Genomic DNA, 23,325 nt, shown 5'->3' with positions numbered 1-23,325 from the left:
TCTTAAGTGAGGCGAGCAGACCGGACGTCAGGCCGTGCGTTCCCTGCGCCTAATCCTTCTTTTACATTTTTAGTCATACTCCCATTAAAGCAGTAATTAATGCGCACATCCACACGGGAATATGCTGGCACGGAAAGGGGGGGACACTGAAGCAAAACGTGCACATCGACCCCCCCCCCCCCCCCCAGTAAAATGTTTGTGATTCAGGATCCTTGCACTGAAAAACACCAGGACTGTATCTTTACGCTTTCTGCAGCCTTATATGGACACGCAGAGGAGTGAACAGAAGGGTTAATGTCATTTTAAACAGCTTCTTATAAGGAGGTTTATTTAACCAGAACTCTAAAGCCTTTTGAATTAAGCTCGTTTTTAAACACAAATTCCCTTTCTTCTTCTTCAAAGGCCCCTGAGAAGGCCATATTTTATTAATTTTCCACTCGCGTAAACACGCGTGCAGACGGGAGTGCTGCTGGTCAAATGCAAAGCAATAAAGGAAAAATAAATAATATGTGCATATTTGCCAACACAGCTCGCTTTGTTCCTCCAAATTTGACCCGTGCGCTTTTTAATAACAGATGTTGTGATATGGAGCAAAACACGCAAGGCAGGATGTGCACACACAATCGCAGACAAAATGCAAGTAAACGAGCAGAAAAAAATATCAACCCTGCACCATGCAACTTCTCTAAATCACGCCCCGCCTGCACACGGAGGAAAAAAAGAGGGTGAGCTGCGTGATGGTTCTGCTATATTCTCCTCTTACCTTCTTATACAAAGCGAGAGAAGGAGAAAAAAAAAGAATCAGTCAAGAGCCTCCTCTTTCTCACGCAGAAAGGTGCAGAGGAATGCCTGAAGTTCAGAGAAGGCTGGCGGGTATGAAATCTTTCGCCTCGGGGGCAAACCGGCGGCTTCTTTTCATTTCAAGCGCTTTATCGATTCGCCGTTGTCATCTTTGGCGACGCAGAAGGACACTTGAAAGAATTTCTGATGGGGCTGTGATGTGAGAAACAGGGGTGACCTGTCTCTGCTGATGCTCTCTCCTGATTCTTAACGAGCAACATCAAGCCCCCACAGCGTCAGTACAGTTTGGACATTTTCAACTTTTTCCTCCTCCTGCATACTGGAGAGGACTTTAAATCACTCTTTCCCCCTTTTTTTTCCGTGTGTATCAGCACGCATCCAAGACTCCACTTTAAAGAGGAGAGGTGATGGACTGCCCGGCAAAGGCAGCCTCAACAGATGCACAGAATCTAAAAAACTTGGAGTTCCATTTAAGTCTGGCTCCCTTTTAAGAAATGTGGGAACTTCAAAATAAAACTTTAATACAAAACTATCTGCATTTTCCCCCTCATATGATTCATAAATGTGCAGACTGTAGATTATCTAAGAACAGACACAGTGCACATTTTGTGATGCATAAAACACAGCCTTAATATCTAGATCTTTAAGGCCTAATTTAATTCTTGTGTCAAAACAGGCCGTTTTACAAAGTTTGTATCTGTGCTCCATTTCCTGCCAAATTGCACTCAGACACTAGTGTATTGAACATATTTTTGCAATCAATCCTCAATTTATTAAAAGCAAATAGAGAGGTGATTTATTATGATTTATTTAGTCCTGTCTGTGCAGCCTTTGCAAAAGACATCAATTAAATTACAATTCCATCTCACACAAGGACAAATCTTAAAGGAGCCATGTGTCTGATGTCTCTCCTCACATCGTGCATGCCCTTCTGTATTTATTCCTGCAAGACCATCGTCTATAAAATGACTCCAAACATGTCTCCCACAGCTTTCAGTGAGATATACAAGGCCTGCCGTTATACACTGTAATCATGCTGTTGCCTCCTGATGCTTGAGTAATGCGTGTGTGTGTGCATGTGAAGTGGTGCCATTATTCAGGGTTTGCAATTTGCCTGCACAAAACCAGCCGGATTTTCTCCTCCTTCTCCTTCTCCTTCTTTTTTTTTCTCAGTTTCAGCCTCAAACCACAGGCGATTGTCGCCTAGCGTTCTGTCTGGCCAACACTCTGTGGCCGTGTAATAAAATGTGGAGTCAAATTGGTGTTTTCCAAAAGCCACAAATCTTTTAAACAAATCAGTTTATGTACTGCTAATATGTTAGAAATACAGTAATGAGTGGGAATTTAGTTTTTTATTGCAGAGGGTGTGACTTTCTCTCTCTTCTCGAAAAAGGAGGAGAAATATAAGAAAGACAAATCGAGTCTCCTTTGAGGCAGAAATATCCTGCGTGTGTGTGTGTGTGTGTGTGTGTGTTTCCATTTGTCAAGTATCACTCCAGGAACGTTATTAGCGAAAAAGCTGCCTGTAAATTAAGCAAATTAAAAGGGTGGCTCTTTGATAGCTCTTGAGCTTGTTGAGCGGCTTTATTCCTGATCCTTGCTATTCCAGCTCTGTCACAGTACCAGAGGGAGACGAGCTGCACCAGCACTAAGCACTCCAGCCCAGCAACATGCATGGCTTGTGGTTTTTCAGAACGCTTACACGCACAGCTTCCACGATAGGCTATACCCTCACTTCTCCCGACATGCCCGGCTAACGTGGTGTATATTTAAAAAGTACTCAGCTCTTCGTCTTTGTCTTTCTTCTGTAATTATCCTATCCTCGGCTTCCAAAGAAAACGCTTAGCTGATGTCATCGTGGTTTTGGCCCCCCGACTGCTCTAATATTAATCCCATGCATGAAGCGGCTTCAAATGAACGAGGATTACTTTGAATTAAACTCTGGTCCGTGTTTTTATGTGAACACATTAACTCCTGTCATTGCTGGTCAGTCAGACGAGCCCGTCTCCATTCCTCTTGACTTTGGACATGACATGGCTTTGGTGCAGTGAGATTAAAAATGTCCGAGAGACTTGCACAGCCACACACAGACGAGACAGCACAGCGTTGGGTTTTTTTTGTTTTTTTATGGCATGCAGTAGTTGATCTCGGGGAAAGTAATAGTCGGTGCATGCATAAACACATGCGGCCCCCCTCAGCCTTAATCACAGGTGCGAGCTGGCCAATAAATTGCTCAAGCAGGTCTCTGATCAATTACATGAAAAATCAATGGGAAGCTGCCACTAACCTGCCTGAGGGGAAATCGGCCAAGAATGAAATTGGTGTGATAAAATGACTATGATGCCTCCCACCCTGTCGATAACATGTAAAACAGTTCGGCTACATGCTAACTCTCCTGTCAGCAGACCCGAGGTGCACCCGAAGGTCACAACTGGAATCAGCTTAGTCCTAATTGGTCCACTGTGGCAAAGAGAGAGAGAGAGAGAGGGAGAGAGAGGGCAAAGATGGAGCTGGTGAGATATGGAGGCTGATTCAGACAGTGAGGGTTATAAGTGTCAAATTAAACTTAACGTTACTCTTCCTTTTTCTGTGGTTAACTAAATGTCCTAACCTTCCCTCTAACAGAAGGTCCTTACTTTATTTCAAAATAAAAGCAAAAGGTTAAATTCATAAAGCAAGTGAAGTACTCTCAGCTTAAGACAGCACAACAATTCAAAATAAAAGCCTGACTATTTTGATTTAAAAATAATGGAATTTCAAACATGCGATTAATCGAGATTAAAACATTTAATCATTTTTGACAGCCAAAGTTTAAACACATTTTTAATTCATTTTGTTGATCGTGCATTTTCAGTTTTAAGTCTACAACCTTCTCTTTCAGCCTGGATTGTGAACTAAAATGAACCGAATCTCTGCAAGATGAGAGGAAAATGTACGAATATGGAAGTAAGCGATGGAAAAAAAATGATTTGGATTAAGGAAAACTGAAGGAGAAAATAAAATAGAGTAGGATGCAGATGCTAAAGATCATCTCCAAAAGGTAGATAAAGAACGACAAAGATAAAAGATATGAGGAGAGAGAGAGAGGGGAGGGAGAGAAACGAGGGGAGGAGGGAGGGGAGGGCGTCTAATCTGAAATCAGGATGCTTGTCCCTGGTCCTGTGTTCTGATTAGTTCCAGTCTTTCATGCTCGTCTCTGCTTTTCATGGAGCCACATCGCCCCGCTGAACTGTACATACGAGCACACAGCTTCACCACAACACAGCGACCAACGCCATGCAAGTCGCTACACTTACAAGTGACACATGAGAACATCGGGCGATGGAACCCGGGTCAACATCGACTCACGCTGTCAGCACGTGTAGTACATCTCTGTGTCACATCCCTCATATGTGGCTGACTTTAAGGAACAGCATTATAACTGGAGGAGTGTGCTTCACATGTCGACCCTCAACGTCTGGTTGGCCTTTCTCTTCAGAGCAGCGCTTCAGATTAACTCACCCGTCAGAGAAGAAACATCCCAATAAAATGTTTAAAGAGGGAGATGGATGCTGACTCATAACTCTACCTGCTTGATGTGAGACTTTAGGGTTTGTTTTGGTAGGAACAGGAAGTGGAAATGCCTCATTTAAATGCAGGTTTGGGTGTCAGGAAGTAGTCCATGCACAAATCTGACTGGATTCAAAGGGAATCATTTCTTCTACATCTCTCAAACAGTAGTCTTCACTGGGGTTGGGTTTATAGGAGTCCACACTGCAGGCTCAGGGACACAAGGGAGGTTGACGTATGGAGAACTGACAGCAAGCAGGAAGGAACACTGAGACTAAATCACACACCGATGAGACAGACAAGAAGACACAAGTGAAACCTAACAGAGAGGGAAACACACAAAGGGAGGAAGTAAGACGAGACATTAGGGATGTAAAGATTCATCCTGAGGCAGTTAATTTAAAAACCGATTCAAAGGTGTCAAGGTTCACATCGGTACTCTGAAAAATGAATCGCAGTAATATCATGAGCATCAGCAGCTGTAGAGCAGAGGTGGTTGGTTGTAACAAGAAGGCGTTATCATGGCAGCTGCGGAGAAAGATTCTGAAATCGAGGACGCACCACCGTCATTTAAAAAGAGGTGTGGAAGCATTTTGGTTTCTCCGAGACAGAAAACGACAAAAAGACAAAAACTGTGTGCAAATATTGCAAGAAGACGGGGAAGTTTCTCAGTCTTCAGTCTCATTTTGTAAAATAAAAAATGAGAGTGTATCGTATTGTGAGTTGAGTGAATCGTTACATCCCTGCGACACATGACACACAGGGGCAAGAACTACAGAATAAAACAGGAAACACTCACAGACAAGACGAGGGAAATGCACACACAAGGATACAAATGAGAAAATAAAACAGGAAGCATGAGACACTTAAACCAGGAATATGTTCAGAAAATACAAACGGGTAAGATCAACGAGAGGGAAGAACAAAACAAATGACACAGGAAATGAATTAGAACAAATCTGAGACTGAGTTTAGTGAAAGAATTATTAGTTAATGCACACTCTTTCCGTCCAAACGAATTGATTGACGGCTCACTTTCGGCATTTGGTACATTCCCTTTCCGTCAAGATTCTGGCGTTTGTAAATGTGTTTGGGGACTCTGGTGGAAAAAAAAAAAAATTTCTGCCGTTTAGTAAATTTGTCTCAGCGCTCGTAAAAGTGTTTTGCATCTTGTACAATTGTTTTCTAAAATGTAAATTTGTCTGAAGCTTTTTGCAAAAGTGTTTCACACTTTCTGTTTTTGGGTTTCTTCCTCTCCGCCACCAGAAGAAGAAATGGTGTTGGAACATCTCCGATTTTCTGTGTGACTCTGTCATCAGTGTCTGTGTGTTTGTAGGGTTTCTGTGCAAGTAGTGTAGTAGAGCGAGAGAGAGAGAGAGCAAGCGACAAGCGAGACGGTGTGTGAATGAGGAGGGTGAGGTGGGGGTGTCTAATCCAGTCCCAGTGTGAAACTGTTGACATTTGTGCTTTTTTTTCCCTTCATTATGTGACTGGGGCTGTTTTGCGCTGGATTAGCTACAAATCTCCCATGCAGCACATTCAGCATGCCACTAGTAGTTTAACTTCATTAATAATGGATGAAGAGATTGTAATCCAGGAGTAAGAGAGCATGGAGGAGCGCCATACACGGCGAGAGAGAGAAGGCGAGAGAGAGAGAGAGAGAGAGAGAGAGAGGGAGGGGGCACCCCTCTGCTAGAATCCAGTTTTCTTCTTCAAAGTCGACCCCTGTGACGCCGAGCACGTTACCTGTTATTGCTCCCCGCATGTAATATTGCATCAACACCTTTGTCTCAGGTTGTAATTTGCCTGGAAAGCCCCCCCCCCACACCCCACCCCCCCCCCCCCCCCCCCCCCCACACCCCCACACCCCACCCCAAACGTTAGGGGTGTGTAATCAAATGCATGGAGGGGTGAGGTTAAAAAAAAAAAAAAGAGGGGGGGTGAGAGACTCCTGAAGTCTCAGCGGTGCATATAGTATCTATCATTGATTGTGTTTACTCAGGCTTCTCATTGCAGACTATTATGGTAGACCGGGGGGGGGGGGGGCACACACACCCGGGCCTAACAGCAGGACAGAGGGGGGGGATTAAAGGTTTACATATTCACCATTTTTCTCTCCTCCGTCATCTTTGATGTCCTGCAAAACAATCGAAAGAGACTCTGAGAAACAATAAGGGATGTTGGAGTGAAAATGATCTTTAAATGGTTTTAAAGATCATTTTTTGTAGAGGGACAGGAAACGTTGGGAGGAGAGAGAGTGGGGGCGACTGTAGCCTCTATACACGGGACATGTGACATAACTGCTCGGCTATTAACAAAATAATCAGCTCGTCTCAACCTCCTCTCTGCCCTGATCACAGAGGACCCCCTCTCACCTCCTCCACCTCTCCTTCCAGTTATTCCTTCATTCCCTCTTCAGTAACCGCCCTGAACCATCTTAAACAGACACTGCACACTAACACCTGTTTGTTTGTATGAGTTGCTGGTTTTAGCAGTCCCCTTAATGTGCCTGTACCATGTGCTTTAGGGCTCACTTACATGAGGCCCAGTTGCCCCTTACCGTGCTTAAGCATGATTGCCCTCCTTCCACATTCCCCCGCCGGCCTGCCCTCACACCGCTCCAGGACTAACCGGGCCTGAGCACGGTTACATCTTGTGTACAACACATGCATGACTTTATGTAATCATGAAGCGTGCTTACAAGTTTACAAGACGAGCAGACTCCAGGGACTCAGCGCAGTGTCCGCAAATCGGAGAACAACACAGAGAACATGACCACTACTTTACATACTTTGAGGCTTATTTTGAGTCAGTTTGGTCAGATACAGTCAAAACACTCCGGGTTCTCTCTCTAATGATAATGGACACTTCACGTCCACGTTGTGTACCCGTGCTTGTGCATGAACTCTACCATGCCGACGCAAACCTCTTCCAACCATGCCAGGGTCAAGGAAGTGGATCGGAGCACTCACACTAGTCAAACGGACTGGACTGTACAGGTGAAGCGAGCTTAGAAACAGGACGGATTGCCAAGTGTGAGAGCGCCATTAGTGTGTTTATAACCTAAGCGGTGTGTATTGTTTGAGCCTTTCCAAAGGAGAGAAAACAGAAAGGTTTTGTAGCTGCTGATGTGAGATTGTACCGCACAGAAAGACGTGAAACAGAAGATATTTCAGAGTAGCTGCAGGGATGAACCATCAACATCTTTGCTCTCAAATAGGCGTGATCGTTTGATTAATATGTAATTAACTACACTGATAGAAACCAGAACCGTACAAATGGCACAGGTGGAGATCTCTTTAGGCACAACAGCAACAACAACAACAACAATAACCCGAGAAGTTTCTGAGAGCCACCTGTTTGTAAATTTCCTGCTTCAGTTGATATGAAGTCTTGTTTGTTCTTGTCGCTCTGAAAGCGTTCACATCACTTCCTCTCACCACTTGAAAGTCAGATCACCTCGGGCGGGTTTTATGACGAGAAAATTAATCAAAGCGTTCGCCTGCTGAGCATCAAAGAGACATGATAATTACACTGTATTAATCCCACGGAGCACCTTAGGGTGATAAGTGAAAATCTGACAGGTGATTATATTTATGTGTCCGTAAAGCTTTTTGTGTCTGTAAAGCTTTTCATGTCCTTAAAGCTACCTGCAGCTGTAAACAAACACAGAACATGTGAGGGGATTTGTGGCCCCATTAGAAGAAGATAGGCACCTTGTTTTATTTTTTGTATATAATCATGAAACTGTGACCTCCACATGACCACAAATGACTCGATAACTTAAACACGGCAGCTCGTCATTGGCCCTGAGATCCAAACTACGACTCTGATGCTAGCTCTGTAGCCTCTGTAGTTTTAATCTTGAAGGGCTGTAGTTCAAATTAGTAAAAATAAATGTGCTTCAACTTTTAATATCTTTATGAAACGTGGGGGTGCAGGATAGGACAGGTGACCTTCTTTGTCATAGTGACAAGAAAAGAACATGTGGCAAACATGAAAAGACATCAAAACAACTTGGTTTGGATGAAGTAGCTTAAAATGAAGTGTGTTAGGGGCACCCAACCTTTTCAACTTGGAGCCCCCCCTCTTCTATCTAAAAATAAAGCTGAGGCCGCCCATGACCCACATGAAAAAAAGGTGAAATGTTCATTATTTTCATTGATAAAATCCCACCAGAAAAGGCCTACACACAAACTTGTAACTAAAAGAAAGATGCTAATCTAACTTTGACAACCTCAGAGCAGACAGAGCCTCATGCCCCCCCCTCTCCACCGGAAGATCTTAGGGGACCCCCCTTTGGCTGACCCTAGTTTGGGAAGCAATGGCCTCGACTATTTTGAATCTGTGTGTACAAAATATACAATCTGAACAACTAGATCCACAGACAGTACTTTTTAAAAACCACATAGGACCATAGACTGTAAATCTTAATGTTTGAAGCCTGAGTGACGTCACAGCAGGGGGCTCTGGAGGCTCTTTGGCAGCAGCTGCCATGTTGGAAATCCTGTCTCAGTCTAACTTTCAGTCAACCTAACGACAGGCTGAGAGCTGGAGCTGAACCGTTACATCGCGCCCACCTGTCAATCATGTCACCTACACACCTAACTATGGAGAACACGTATCGATCATAAAATCAAAACTGAGCCGTTTAAAAAAAAAAAAAAACACCCCCGTACAGTGTGTGCAAGTGATGACACTAACTAATCAGACATATTTAGTGTTAAGTAGCAGGCTGTAAACATTTTATTTATGCTGTAAAAACAGCTTTTTTGCCTGTGGTGTGTATGTGACTTCATGTGTTCCTGAAGCCTGCCTCTAGTGGACACAAGATGAACTGCAGGATTTTGCACTTGAGTTGCACTTTATCAGCAGACAGATGTCAACAGACAGGCAGTGTCCGAGTCAGTGTCAGATCAGATCATTACTCCTGCCTATCCTCTGCTGAAATGTTGAATGTTCAGTCTTCTGATTACCCGCTTTTTTTTCCTTTGGGAGCCGTCCCATTATGAAAGACGGTTTACACATTTCTAGCCAATGAGAAGCTACAAAGCCGGTTGTGGGTTTTATCACTTTGCTCAAGGGCACAGCAGCTGTTGTTGTTGAGGTAGCGGCGAGCACGTTTACTGTCCCAGCAGCGAGCATCCAGTCTCAACCTTCCCTGTGTAACCATCAGATCATGTAATTAGCTGCAGGCTGTCGGAGGTGCAGGGAATACCAGGCGGACAGCTTTGATGTGTGAGGTGCCACATTGCTGCAAATAAAAGCTTAATGGGCGCAGCTTAGGTGATGTCATAGTTCATTGTACTGGCAGTTGCCAGCCTCATAAATAATACTTAAGATTGTTTCCAAGTACGTCTTCTGACTGACGTGTCAGTGTGCTTCGGGCTGGCGCTGCTGACCCCTGGCATGCTGTGAATGTCACACAACAGTTTCCATTGTGATGAACAGACAGAACACACACACACACACACACACACCAATAATGCAATACATGACTTTCATCACTAAATGAGTTTTCCAACGTTTGAGAAAGAGTCTTACAAATGTCGGTTTAAAATAAAAGATGTGGCAGTTTGTCACTGTCAAAACAAAAAAACACTTTCAGAGTTTGAAGAGAGGATCTAGAAGGAAATCAAAAGTTTTTTTTCCAACTTAGTCACACAACACTTCTGTCACTCATCACAGCAGATTCACAGACACACACACACACACACACACACACACACGTAAACTGCAGAGAGAGTGATGAGGAAAAAGGCTGCCTGGCGTAAACCCTCACAGATGGATACTCTGGGGAAAATGAAGTTTTCAAGCCAAGAAGCTGAAATTCTTCTTTTAAAGCAGCCCAAGCGTTTAAATAGTTTGTTCTAAAACATTATGACTAAAATACTAACTATCGACAAACCTTAATGTGAATAAAAAACAAAAAACTCAAAGATTTATTGTGATTGAAATGTCCCCTCTGGAGAGTTAAAAAGTGTTGCGACAGACGATCGCTTTCTTTAAAGGTGTTTTTGTTTTTGATAAGTAGTTACATCACCTCAAATATTTCCAACAGTTATCAGAGAAATCCTTCATTTCATATTTGTAACGGGACGTGTCTTTCTTATGGGCCGCCATGACAGACAGGACAAGTTAAATCGTTGCCATGGAAACCACGGATGTTACGTCACATAAGGAAGCGTGAGCTGCTCCTGAAAGCTGCCGTACTGTTGCTGTTTGTGCTGCTGTGATAAAAACATCATGTCAATTATACTCTGATACGTTAGCTCGTCTGTAAACATGTTCTCTTCCTCAAGTCGGTTTCACCTGGTCGTCATGACTACGGTCGTCTAAGAGTTCGTATTCATCGTGGATGGGAGGGGAGTAGCAGAGAGAATCACTCCCATGATTCCCCGCTAGCCTCCACGTCATCTTTTGTTATTGTAGTATTGATTGAGCGCCCCCTGGTGGCAGAATCGACATACTGTATCTTTAAGTCGACATTTGTAAATAACTGTTTTGGGTCCAAGCATCACCTAAAAACCTGAAGGTATTCAATCTAAAAAGATTTAAAAGAACCAAAACCCTTGTTTTGGAAGTGCGATCCAGCAAAGATTTGGCTTTTTTTTGCTTTAATAAAGATTATTAAGACATTGATTTAATATTCTCTAGCCATGGTGTCTTGCTGGAGGACACATAAGCTGTGGCTGCGATCAAACCTCTTAATCTTTTGGCTCCACAATGGTCTCTGTCATCACATCACATCAAGTCCAGCCTGCCACTCCCTACTTTGTCCCCGCTCTCCACACTTCACTCTTTCCCCTATATATCATCGGACCTCCATATGACAACCGATGAATCATACGCGCACCAGAAAATAGATACCTGCTCGACGCTATATGCAGAACATCGTTCTAAAATAAAATTCTGTACAGCAATAACCTCGTCATGAGAGGGACATGTCTGCGACGGCTGCCTCTACATGATACGAGTGTTAATGCTGAGTACAAAGTTACATCTGGTCCCCCCTGACTGAGAGCAAAGCTAGCCTGCTGACACCGAGGCTGCAGGCGGATCTGGAGCCTGGATCGCCTGTGCTTTCCGTGTCTTGGGGGGCTGCAGTGCATGCGACGCGTCAGCCAAGGCCACATAACCTCCCCTGGAGCATTCTCCCCTCTCTCTAATGTTTCAATTAATTGCAGGGCTGTCACGAACGGTGTTCTGCTAACAGGAAACACATTGGCTTTTAGGCGTGAAAGCCCAGATTGTTGATAGATGTAATTAGAAGTGTTAAATCTCGTTCCAGATCGTTTCACACAACTGCGCCCCCCCCCCCCCCCCCCACCCTCTGCACCCCTCCACTCTAAATATATGCCTAACAGGATTTACTGTAAGCACTTCACATATTTATCCAGTTTTAATATTGTTTGGTAAATGTAACGCTGATTAATTACCATTTTAGAGACGATGTTTTTCCAAAACAGCCCTGCAAACATGCTTCACTCTGAATGTTTTGAAAGATGTTGATAGTACAGTTCAGAACTACAGGTGAAAAGGGGTAACAAACCGCCTCGAGCAGAGCACCAGAGCCAACAACAGCATTACGTGTTGCTCAAGCGAACTTTAATAGACGCCATCATGTATTCGTTCAACCCCCCCCCCCCCCCCCCCCCCCCCCCACCCCCCACCCAGCTTTTCATAGCGAATCTGGCAGATTCTGACAATATGACCTTCCGGTCACAAGAAAGCTTCTCTAACCTTCAGGCTACTCCAGAGCTGGAATACTTGTGTAATGAAAAGGGGATGAGAAGAAGTTTATTATTTGAAAAGGGGAAAATATCTGAGGAGTGGGAGAGAAAAGAAAGCATGGGAGTGGAACCAAAGCCTTCATTATATGAGTGATAATGCCTCATGTGACGGATCACGCAAACGCTGTGCATCCCTGGTGGTGCACATGACTTCACTTTGCATGCGTGGTGGAACAAACACCCAACTCTAAGGCTCTCTCTTTACCTTTGCAGAATATATCATACATTTTCTTTAATAATTATGACACTCCCAAAATGTGATTATCTAAATAAATGTGTGTTACTGCATCACATTACATCTTGGCGAGTTTCAGCTCCGGACGACCCTTTGAACCCGTCTCATATCTTGACAGAGTCATCTGATATTCACTGTCAGGAATACATAAAGTTTGATTATTAAAGCCAAACACAGAGAGGTTACGTCGCTGACAAATAGGACCTGAGAGGTTTCAGAGTAAAATCCTTATATGGAACCTTTAAAAAAAGAGCGCAGCATCGAGCGACAGTGAAAGTGGTTAGAACTGTGCACCTCAAATGCCTTCATACGCTCTTGTGATGTTTTCTGTTTCTAAGACTGACTGCGGGAGTATCACTGAACTCTGCCACGATTGGCAGCCTGAATGGAAATCAACTGAAGTGATGCAACAAACCCTGTTTTTTTGTTTTTCTCCTGTGGCATTTGCCAACAAGTAATTGATGCAAAGATCTTCTATTTATTACAGCGATATTGAATGTTATTGAGCCTTGTTGGAGCAAGAATGGAGGATAATGCAGCACCGAAAAAGACACTTAAAGGCATGTAGTAGTGACGTAACAAATCTGACAGGTACACTTACTCTTCTAATCACATGTGAGCAGTTTATAGTTCATATTTAAAGTTTTATTTTTGGGCTTATTTTAGAGACAGGACAGTGGTAGAGTCAGAAATCAGGGAGGGAGAGAGAGTTTTAGGGATGAAGGAAAGGAGCCCACATGGGGCACACGCACTAACCACTACGCTACCGCTGCCCCTATATTTCATATTTAACATAATGCATATCCGTGCATTCAGGGACAAAGCTTGGGATTCTGGGCCCAAAGAGAAATTACATTTTTATTTAGGTTTGTCTGTTCTTCCCAAACCACAACTAACCCTGATCCACAGCATCAATAACCACAAAAATGACCTTCATCTCTCTGTATACACACTCTGGTCCTGAAACAAACATTTAAAACGTACTAAGGTGCAAGTGTACATTTAATGAGATGATCCAGAGAATTAGCATAGAGGCTAATCTGGGCACATCAGAAATGGATTGGCTAAATACAGGCGACCAGAATCCGTCCTCACTAGATTTTACTGTTTCATCAGCCTGCACTCGTCTCCTTTATAACCGCCAAACCCTACAGAACCACATGTTGCTTGCATGCCAAAGAAAATCAGAGTGTGTGAATGTACTTGTCTGCACTGGTGAGCGTACAGAATAGTCAAATGGCAGCTTCTCATTTTAGTCGGCGCTTACTGTCCATTTTGGAAATAGCCAGACAAGAACAAAAAAAACACCCAGGCATCTTACAGATACAGATACGCACTGGATCCAAATTCAAACCTCAGTGGCTTGTCATCTTTAAAACAAAGCGAAGTCAAAGTAACATCCCCTTATCAACATTTACAGTAGATACATCAAATGGAAGTTGGATTTTCTGCAAAAGAGGTCGCCATATATTAGGATAAATGTTGTTAATTTCCTAAATTTTGTAGGCCTGATACCTATCAATTTAAAGGTCCTGAGCCCAAACGTTCAAAGTATTACTTTACGGAAAGTAACATTAGTTTGATATGATTACTTGTCATTGTTAGTAGATTAAAACACAAACTGTTATGACTATTTTCATGACTAAAGGGAGAGGATACGATTTAATCTTTGAATGATTTCATGGAATTTATTCAAATGTATTTACTTCAATCAATAAAAAAAAATCTGGCTATTTGCAAAGAGCACTTCCTCTCATAGGGAGCAGTTATCGAAACCACTTAAAGATTTTTATATCCAGTAGCAAATGTTGGAGACAATGAGGTGGGCATCTTCAAATAAATCACACCCTTTCTACTTTTGTTTGAAAAACTGAAACAGGAAGATAAAATGTTTACAGACCGGATTTGCTGCCATTGAACGGTGGGCTTGAGGTAATGATTGATTGCTATTTTCCAATGGCCAGTGAGACATGAATTCAGCTGAGGGGTGACAGGTTGCAGGTCCGTGATCCTCGCAAAGAGAACCGCAGATCCTCTCGAGTGTTGAAGGCTTGGCCCTTACAGTCCGACTGAGTCTTAACCCCTTCCACGGTGCTCACGGTTTATAACACACTGCTTTCTGATCACTGGACCTGAAGGCCAGTTCAAATACCGCCAGGTCACCGGGGGGCCCATATTAACAGAACCACAGGCTTTGTCACCAATCCCACTCAACTTCAAGGATCTTTAGGCGAAACAAATCGATCAACTCCTGACTCCATAACTGGCCTGTTGCCGTGGAGAAGGGAAAAAAAAAAAAACACTATCAAGAAGATATTTCTCTGTGCAGTCCCATCACTCACCCTTACCCGTGACTCAAAGAAAACAATGAGTTGTTACACCAGGGATGTAATGTTGGAAAATACAAAGAATGGTTTGGAAAGATCCGGCATCAGAGAAGAACAAGATATGCAAATTATGACATTATCAACAGCTTTGCAAGATTTCATGGTAGGTTCTAACAATTCAGAGTAAAAGAAATTGCACGATTGACATCAGATGTAAAAACTGAAAATGTCTCCTTATTCTAAGGCTGGGGAATTAATCGAAAATTAATTGAAACCGACATTCAGAACCTCTAACCGACGTAATCTTGCCCATGTCAATTATTTTGATTATTTTAAGGGCGCATGACGAAACGTCCAATCTGCGACATGGAAGCAATGTCTGTCATTTGGACGCATTTAGGGAAGACGACACCGAACAAAAAGAAGTCAAATGTAAACACTGAGGAAAAACTGTGCAAGAAATGCAATGATTTCAGTTGGAAATATTCAATAAATAACCACAAAATAGTTCATCAGATATGAACTCTGTCATTAGAAAAAATATCCCAGCTTTAATAGTTGAGCATATTTACAGTTGAGACAAATGAGGACAAAAACCCAAAACCAAATAATCGTTCATTAATCGTAATCGAGGAAAAATGCTCAATTAAGCGTGATATTGATTTGAGGTCTTATCACCCAGCCCTACCTTATTCCCTCCCAAGAGGTGAACATTTCAAACATGCCTACTTTGCTTTGTGTCCTGGTACCCAATCAGATATCAGTCCAATTACCTCAGCATACAACCCACAGATCCCTCTAGCTTATGAACCTGAGAAGCCAAATCAAAGGCTGGATTGGAGTCCGAACATACCCTTCATCTGTAGTTTAATAAAGTCTACTGGTGGTACACCACATAACAGATGTAGTTGTCATTTTTCAAAGTCTAATATAAGTGGCTTTGGTAAAAAGGTCAGGTTGGAGACTGACTCCGTGAGCAGGCTCTTCAATTGTCACCATTGCTCAGTGTAGAAAAGCCTCAAATGAAAATGTTTAATCTGTTTGTTTTATAACTTTCCACAAAATGCATCCTGTGAAATTCTTCCACAAAAAAAATGTAGACATTAAGCTTTACATCTGAAACTCTTAAAACAGTGAAGTACTCCTTACGGTTGCTTCCTTACGTCTGTGTTTCTGCCCATGCAATATAAGACCAAAGCAGTGCAGTAAAGGGCAGATAGCTATTGGTGTCTCAGAAGGTCACGGATGAGGCCTCTATGTCCTTCCTTACTCTCTGTCGGCATGCTTTGGAGCACCCTTGGCTCTACTGATAGGTTGCCTCCCTGCTGGGACACAAAGCAACTCTGTCTTGGCTGCGAAGCTGGAACTCAGAAAGGCAAAGGCGTCAGCTATGCAGCTCCCAGCAGGGACAGTGGAGCTGTGGAAAGGGGGCAGCGTGGTTGGAGGAATGAGTGTACCACCTGTTCACCTCAGCTACACATCTAGAGCTTGGAAGGAGTGAACGGGTGTTTCCGTTAAACATGGAAACAGCTCTGACTTTTTACTGTCCTCAAAGAACAAAGTGGCCACAGTAATGGTTGAGGATTAACAGGGATGTTCATTAATACCCATGGCTCAAACAGTACTTAATGTGCTGAGATTTCCACCTTTTTAAACACTACTGCCTTAACAATGTCTCTTCAAATGCACTGGCTACCATCACTGAGGTTTGGCTAAAATCCACTTTGACACCTGATAGGTTACAATACAAAACATCCGACTGTTACTGTATATTTCTGTGCAATACAATATCGTACGATACGTTTCTGTTCAATATGATACCATACCATATGATACTGTATGACATGATAGGTTACAATAAGATATGATACCTTAGGATGTGATACTGTACAATGCAGTGCTTTACAGTAAGATACCGTAGAATATGACGTATGGTCGCATACACTACGATACATTCCACTGTACCAAGTTACACCCAAAGGTCATGGCTAAAACAAGCGACAGCCTCAGTTGTTGAAAAATAAAGCCAATGCAGAAGTGCAAAAAAAAAACTGCAGTTCCTTGAGTGTCCACTTGAGGCTGGCTATAAAAGACTTGAAAGCCAATACACACCCCATATTAAAATATCTGTTTTTACAGCAGGAATTAACATGTTTACATCCTGGTACAAAAAACAACATTGATCTTATACGTTGATGGCTTTATCAGCACACACTGTATGGTGGGTGAATTTTGTAGAACTCTGCTGTTTTGATTTTTTGCAGGATAAGAGATATGCATAATTAGAGGCGTGACAGATGTGACTGCAAGCGGCCATGTTGTAGTGATTTGTCAGGAGGCTTTTTGCTGCCTCGGCTCCAGCTCTTTAGTTAGCCATAGTCAGCATTTCTAACCTGGCGGCCACCATGGATAGGCTTCCCAAACAGCTCTTCAGAAACCCATTGGTGACACCACTCAGGCCACTCGTCCATGTTCATTTACAGTCTATGGGCTGAAACCGACTTTGACACCCAACTTCTTTTGGCCCCTTTCAGTCTGACCCCATAGAAATGTCCCAACTTTTCTACCAGAAATGGCCTCCCTGGCTACACACATTCACATTCATCTCCACTGTTGTTAAGAGAAACCAACCTCCACTGTTTTTTTTTTAGAAACTGAAAGATAACTGTGGTCTCCATTGTCAAGGCCAACATGTCCTGACCCATCCCCACCCACTCCTACCTACTTACTTAGCCTTTGACTTTTTGACTCTTTGATGCCAAAGATCCTAATCCGTTTGTTACAAGTGGAAAATTATCTAAATTTGGACTCATGTTTTTGGGGCATTTGCTAAAACTGCAGACCTTGTTGTTTTTATGAAGAAAAGTCTCAGTAAGATAAGCTTTTTTTTACAGTCTTGAATGGTCAATTCGATGACAATTGCCAAATATTTTATCTTGTTGTCATGGCAACAACATTTGACTTTGGTGCTTAAGAGGATAATACTTCCCCATTTGGTTTAGCATTTTATAAACAGCGTATTCTAGGTCTCACACAAACAAAGCTATGGTTATAAAACTTCAATGGCAGCCATCTTTTCACTGTAAGGGCATTGAAATGAGATAATGTTTAGTCACTCTTAGTCCATCAAGTCTACCCACTCAACCACTTTTCACACTTACCGTCCTCTACTTCTAACTCTTCACCCTCGTTCATCCCAAAGCTCCCCTTAAAGCACTTTTACAAGGTGAGAAGTGCCAGATCCAACAACAATTGAAAACGGAGCTGGTGCATCAGCTGTAGCCATCAATCATACTTCGATCAATCACTGTCAACCTGGCCCCGCGCCAGCCTCACACCAGTCTCTCCGCCGCGCCCTCGGCATGTAGCCCCCAGGAATGCTGGGTAATGAGGGATGGCAAGGGGCATCCAGGCATCCGATTACGAGCCATGTTGGGAAGAAAGGAAAGATGTGTCATGTGAGGGTGTGTGAGCTTGTTTACATTTGCTTGTAAGGGATTCAGCTTCTGTTTTCATCCTGAGGAGAATGAAACTTCCAGCATGGCAGACATTGTAAGGAGAAGAACGGTCGCAGGGAGGAGGTGATGCATGAATGAAGTTTATGACTGGGGATTACTGCTGACTTGTTGGGTGATAAGAAATTGTTGTGGTGGTGTTTTAACTTCTGAGGACCTGTCAATCAAATACTAACTGATACTGTGTCAGCCTTTATATTTTTCTGTCTTTAATGTTTTTGCTTCTTGATCTTTACCTTTTAGAAATTAGCATCTTAAATATCTAGCAATATGTTGGCAAATCCTGCATCTACCATAAAGACAAGCACTACATTGACTATGTGACTTCTGAAGCTCTTGGAAAGAGCCTCAAGCGCACAAGCAGTTTTTTAAACTTCTGCATTGGCTTCATTTTTCAAAATTGTTGGTTGCTGTTTGGTTGAAACATGCCTGACTCCATGAAAGAGATCAACTCAGGTGACATTTTACTATGTTTGATGATCTTTGTTTTCCATTTCTGCTGATAATTCTGCCAATATACCCCCCTATCTTATATTTATATATAGCCTAGGAGGTCTTGTCCCGACGGCAGAAGCCGAGCTCTCGAGTAGACTGAGCTCCCCCAACCTTCAGCGAGGTGATCTGGCACTACCACCACCCGACGTCCCTGACGCCCAACCTCCACCATCGGACTGTGTCGTCCCCACAACCACCGCCGTCCTCATTCATGCACGGCCTGCTCCGACCTCCACCTCAGCAGAGAGGAAGTGTGGACAACAGGAATGTGAAGAACACAAAGGAGAAATCCTTCCTGCATATTATCCCATATGCTCTTTTGTAAAGCGTCTCGAGATAACACTTGTTATGAATTGGTGCTTTACAAATAATAATGATTGATTGATTGATATATGTGTCACTGATGTGTTGATAATGTAGTTGTTTCTCCCAAAGCAGGCCACAGACATCATGAAACGTACCCTTGTAAAGATGTTACATCAGAGCACAACGTGTTTATTTGCTTTGCATTAGATGTGTGTATTTGCGGATTTAATGCCTTTACCAATATTCATTCCAGGGACAGCCACTTTAATTCATCCTGAACAGCTGAGGTTTGAGTCCTCAGACTAATAAGTATCTTTTTAAATGGCAGCAAATATCACATCATGCCACGGGAAGAGATGAAGATCTCCGCTTTAATCTGTGCTACAAACAGCGACTGTCGGAGGGGGCACTGAGAGGTATTAAGTGTAAATCCTCTTTCCTGAAAATTGTTCACAGCGCAAATGGAAATTCCATCAGAAAATTCAGACTCATTTATTATTCATCATCACCCCCCTCCCCCTCCCCACCGTCTCGCAAGAGGTGGTGAAAAACGACGGTGGATATGCCAGTTTATCATGTGGGACTCTAATATATCGCTACCAAAAGCAGTGAACTGGAAAAGACAGGATTTCATACGGTATCGGATTCTAAGTCCCTTCTAATTCAATAACATTATGCCCAAGATTTATTACGCATCCCATTTCCCATAAACACATCTGCTCACTGAGTGTGATGCTGGCCGTGCAGGAATATGTCAAATATTTCTATCTATCTGTCTTTACATAGAAACAAAGTGAAAGAAATTGCGCCTTATAAAACTTTTGGTTTTGTCACAATACCTGATGAGTCTTTTTAATGACCTGAAGCTGCAGGCAAACTGTGTAAATTGCCCAAAAATAAACAATGACAACATGTTAGTGCAATTCAGACAGTGGTCTCCCTCTTATGCTCATGGTAAGTGGACTTGAGCTTGTGTAGTTCTTTTCTAGTCTTCAGATTACTCAAAGCGCTTTTACACCGCAGGTCACAGCTACACATTCACACCCTGATGGTAGAGGCTGCTGGGTAAAGAGTCCATCAGAAGTAACTCATCCCATTCCTACACATTCATACGCCGCTGAGGGATCAATTTGGGGTTAAGTGTCTTACCCAATGACACATCGGACATGTTGCTGCAGGAGCTGGGGCTCGAACCCTCGACCTTCTGGTGGAGAGACGACCGACTGCCACAGCTGGCCTTTTTGTATTTAGGACAGTGGATAGAGTTGGAAATCAGGGACAGAGAGTGAGTGGGGAATGACATGCGGGAAAGGAGCCACTGGTGATGGATTTTCTTTGTTCCTGTTTCAGAGAACATGAGTTATTAATTTCTGTCAGGACCTAAAAACAATTTCAACCAAAATCTTAAAAAGTGTATCAGGAGGAAATTACCAACCCTGCTTTTGAATTTTAACAATACAACACAAACTAAGCAAAGACTAAATGAGACAATAGTGCAGTGGTGAGCAGTGCAAACATGCTGAGATTAACATGCTGATAAAATATGTCATTATGTAACAGACGGGTTACAAATGAGTGCAAGGTTGTTATTTGCACATTTGTAAACAAACCCCTTTAAATCTGTTGACATTTAAACACATGTAGAGTTTACTTTAGGGACTTTGACCATATGAGAAAAAAAAGTAAAGCATTCCCTTCAAGGCTTTCAGTCCCTTGATCCTGTCTGATTTATAGACAGTCGAATGATTTCCCTCCCTCAAACAGACACATTAAGAAGAAGAAGAAGACTGCAGCTGAGCGGAGCGTGATCTGTCAAATCTCACCCGGAGACCCGGAGGAGTTCCAATCCAGACGAAGGACAGACGTTACCTGCTTTCCATCAAAAAAGTATTTTTCTTGTCATGAATTATTATCTGAGAACATACTTCAATTTTATTACGCTTTTCATCAAAGTTCTGAACCTTATTTTGGAATTAAACGGAGCACTTTGGAAGTGATGTTGGCGTTGGGGTCCTGCAGACTGTCATATCATTCTGGTTCACCTCTCAGAGCAGAACTAACCTCGTTACAGAGGAATGTGTCTGACTCTGCAGACCTCTGCTATCAACGCTTTACCTCCTCGGCAGGATGTGCTACCTTCTTGGAAAAGATTACACGGCAATATAAAAGAATCCGTCTCCTCGTCTTTGATTGTTTACAAGTTGCCTTCTCCTCGAGTAAAGCTGTGATGCTTTAACGGGCGTTCCAGAGACACACATGCGTGATAGTCGAGAGCCATCCTCTCCTCTGGAATCCATTAAGAAATGTATAAAATGCCTTCCTACCAGTTTGATTTGTAGTTGGATGGCTAACCCCTGAAATGTATGTCTGTGGTTCTGGAGAATTTGAAACCCCAGCAGTGAGTGATTGTTTCAATGTAAATGGGGCATGAAAGCCTCCCTATAACTTTTCTTTTGGGTCTTGTCATGCTCGATTATGAATCCCACAAGTGATTTCTGGTTTTCAAGTGGCCATTTTACAGTTTCCCAAGAGCAAACAGCCGCTTTTATTCTTTTAAAGGAAGGTTTTTCTTGTGGAGGGGATGTAATAAATCAAACTTACTTTGGGGGAATATGTGAAAGAAAATGGTCAAAAGACGAGGGAGACTCCTTGACTATACGATATCTGCTTGTTGTGACAGTGGAGGCCGCTGCGAGCACAAACACATGGCTGACTTTTGTGGGGAGGTATAACTGAGGCTGGCGCGGCGTTGACACCTCCAGCTGTCTCCAGGGTTGGAATAAAGATCTGACACCCGCAGCGGTCCAGCGTAGACACCAGCTGGGCCTGGAGCCAGGGAAAATGTCTTTCACCTCCTCTGTCAACACCGCCATTCTCTCCCCTTCACAACCACAGCTCTCCTCCGCCTCCCTCCACTACCTAGAACTCTTGTTTTAACTCTTCATCTTACTTTCTTCATCCAACTTCCCCCCCCCCCCGGCCCTCCTTTACTCTCCCTGAAGCATCCCTCTTCCGCTTCAATCCCTCTCTCCCCACTTCCCCACTTCCCCTTTCCTCCTCGCTCCTCCCACTTGCAAATCCTTTCCAGTGACACAACACTGATTTTCTGCCAACTTTTCTTCCCTCCTCGAACACTCTGTGGCACAGTAGCTCTTGACTTTTGTGATGACTTCATACCGCCTCTCTTGGCTTGGGTGGTGGTCAACTCGAGCAGGGAATGAGGACTCTTGAGAGTCACAAGTGCCGCCTGCTATGAGTACTGCAGACGATGCAACAGAAGGATAATGTTATCAAATAGTTCTGCTGCATTAAAATGTATAGCTCCTGGAGTTTTGACTCTCTCTTGGCATGAATGACTACAATGATCTATGATTTCTTCAGCTGGCAATTATGGGAGAAGCAAAGACAGAATGACTGCTGGGATCATGAGAATGTCATTTTGAGATCTTGTGGATATAAATACATCTAGAAACAAGAAACCAAACCTTTTCAAATTGCTACTTCTTCCCCAGAAGGATTTCATAAAACAAGTCATGTTACGGTCGTCTTTCTGTGGTTGTTTCTTTGCCCCACCAAGTACAACTTTCTTGAACTTTGTCATGAGAATGTGAACTGTTGAACGAAAGCAAACCCTGTTGAAGGAACCAAAACAGAAGAAGCTAATACTGTCCTTCGACGTCCGAGATCTGTATATCTTAGTTACTAACCACACAGATACATATTTTCCTGGGAGCTCCTCAGCTCTCATGTCTTGTAGGTTCCTCAGGATTGTTGGTGGGGACGGCCTGCTGCTGAGGACCCCCCTCCTCTTTCTGTGTCAGTGAGTTAGAAGTCCAGGAGGTCTTGTCCTGGCAGCAGAATCCAGGCTCTTGAGTAGACGGAGCTCCCCAACCTTAAGCGAGGTGATCTGACACTACTACCACCTGACGTCCCTGACGCCCAGCCTCCACCTTCAGACTGTGTCGCCCCCACAACCACCGCCGTCCTCATTCATGCACGGCCTGCTCCGACCTCCACCTCAGCGGCAAAGGAAGTGTGGACAACAGGAACGTGAGGAATCCTTCCTGCATCTTATCCCATCGCCCCATATCCCAATTTTCTTAACAATGAGGAAGGTCTTGTACCTGCTCTTTTGTAAAGCGTATCGAGATAACGCTTGTTATGAATTGGCGCTATACAAATAAAGCTTGATTGAGCTCGAGGACAACCCTTGAGCGGAGTACAAACAGCCTCACAAAGGGGAATGGTTAAGATGGGAAGCTCTTGAATAAACACTGGCTCTATAATCCTTCTGTCGACTGATT

General features: G+C 43.2%; 1 protein-coding gene across 1 annotated transcript in view; it reads right to left on the bottom strand.

Moving 5' to 3' along the window:
- pitx2 (paired-like homeodomain 2) overlaps positions 1–23,325 on the bottom strand; it is a 58,797-nt gene that overhangs the window by 9,813 nt on the left and 25,659 nt on the right. The window lies entirely within an intron of this gene.

Source organism: Labrus mixtus, chromosome 10, assembly GCF_963584025.1.
Source record: "Labrus mixtus chromosome 10, fLabMix1.1, whole genome shotgun sequence".
NCBI lineage: Eukaryota > Metazoa > Chordata > Actinopteri > Labriformes > Labridae > Labrus > Labrus mixtus.
Note: the sequence above shows the minus strand (reverse complement) of the source record. Positions and strands in the feature narration are given on the sequence as shown.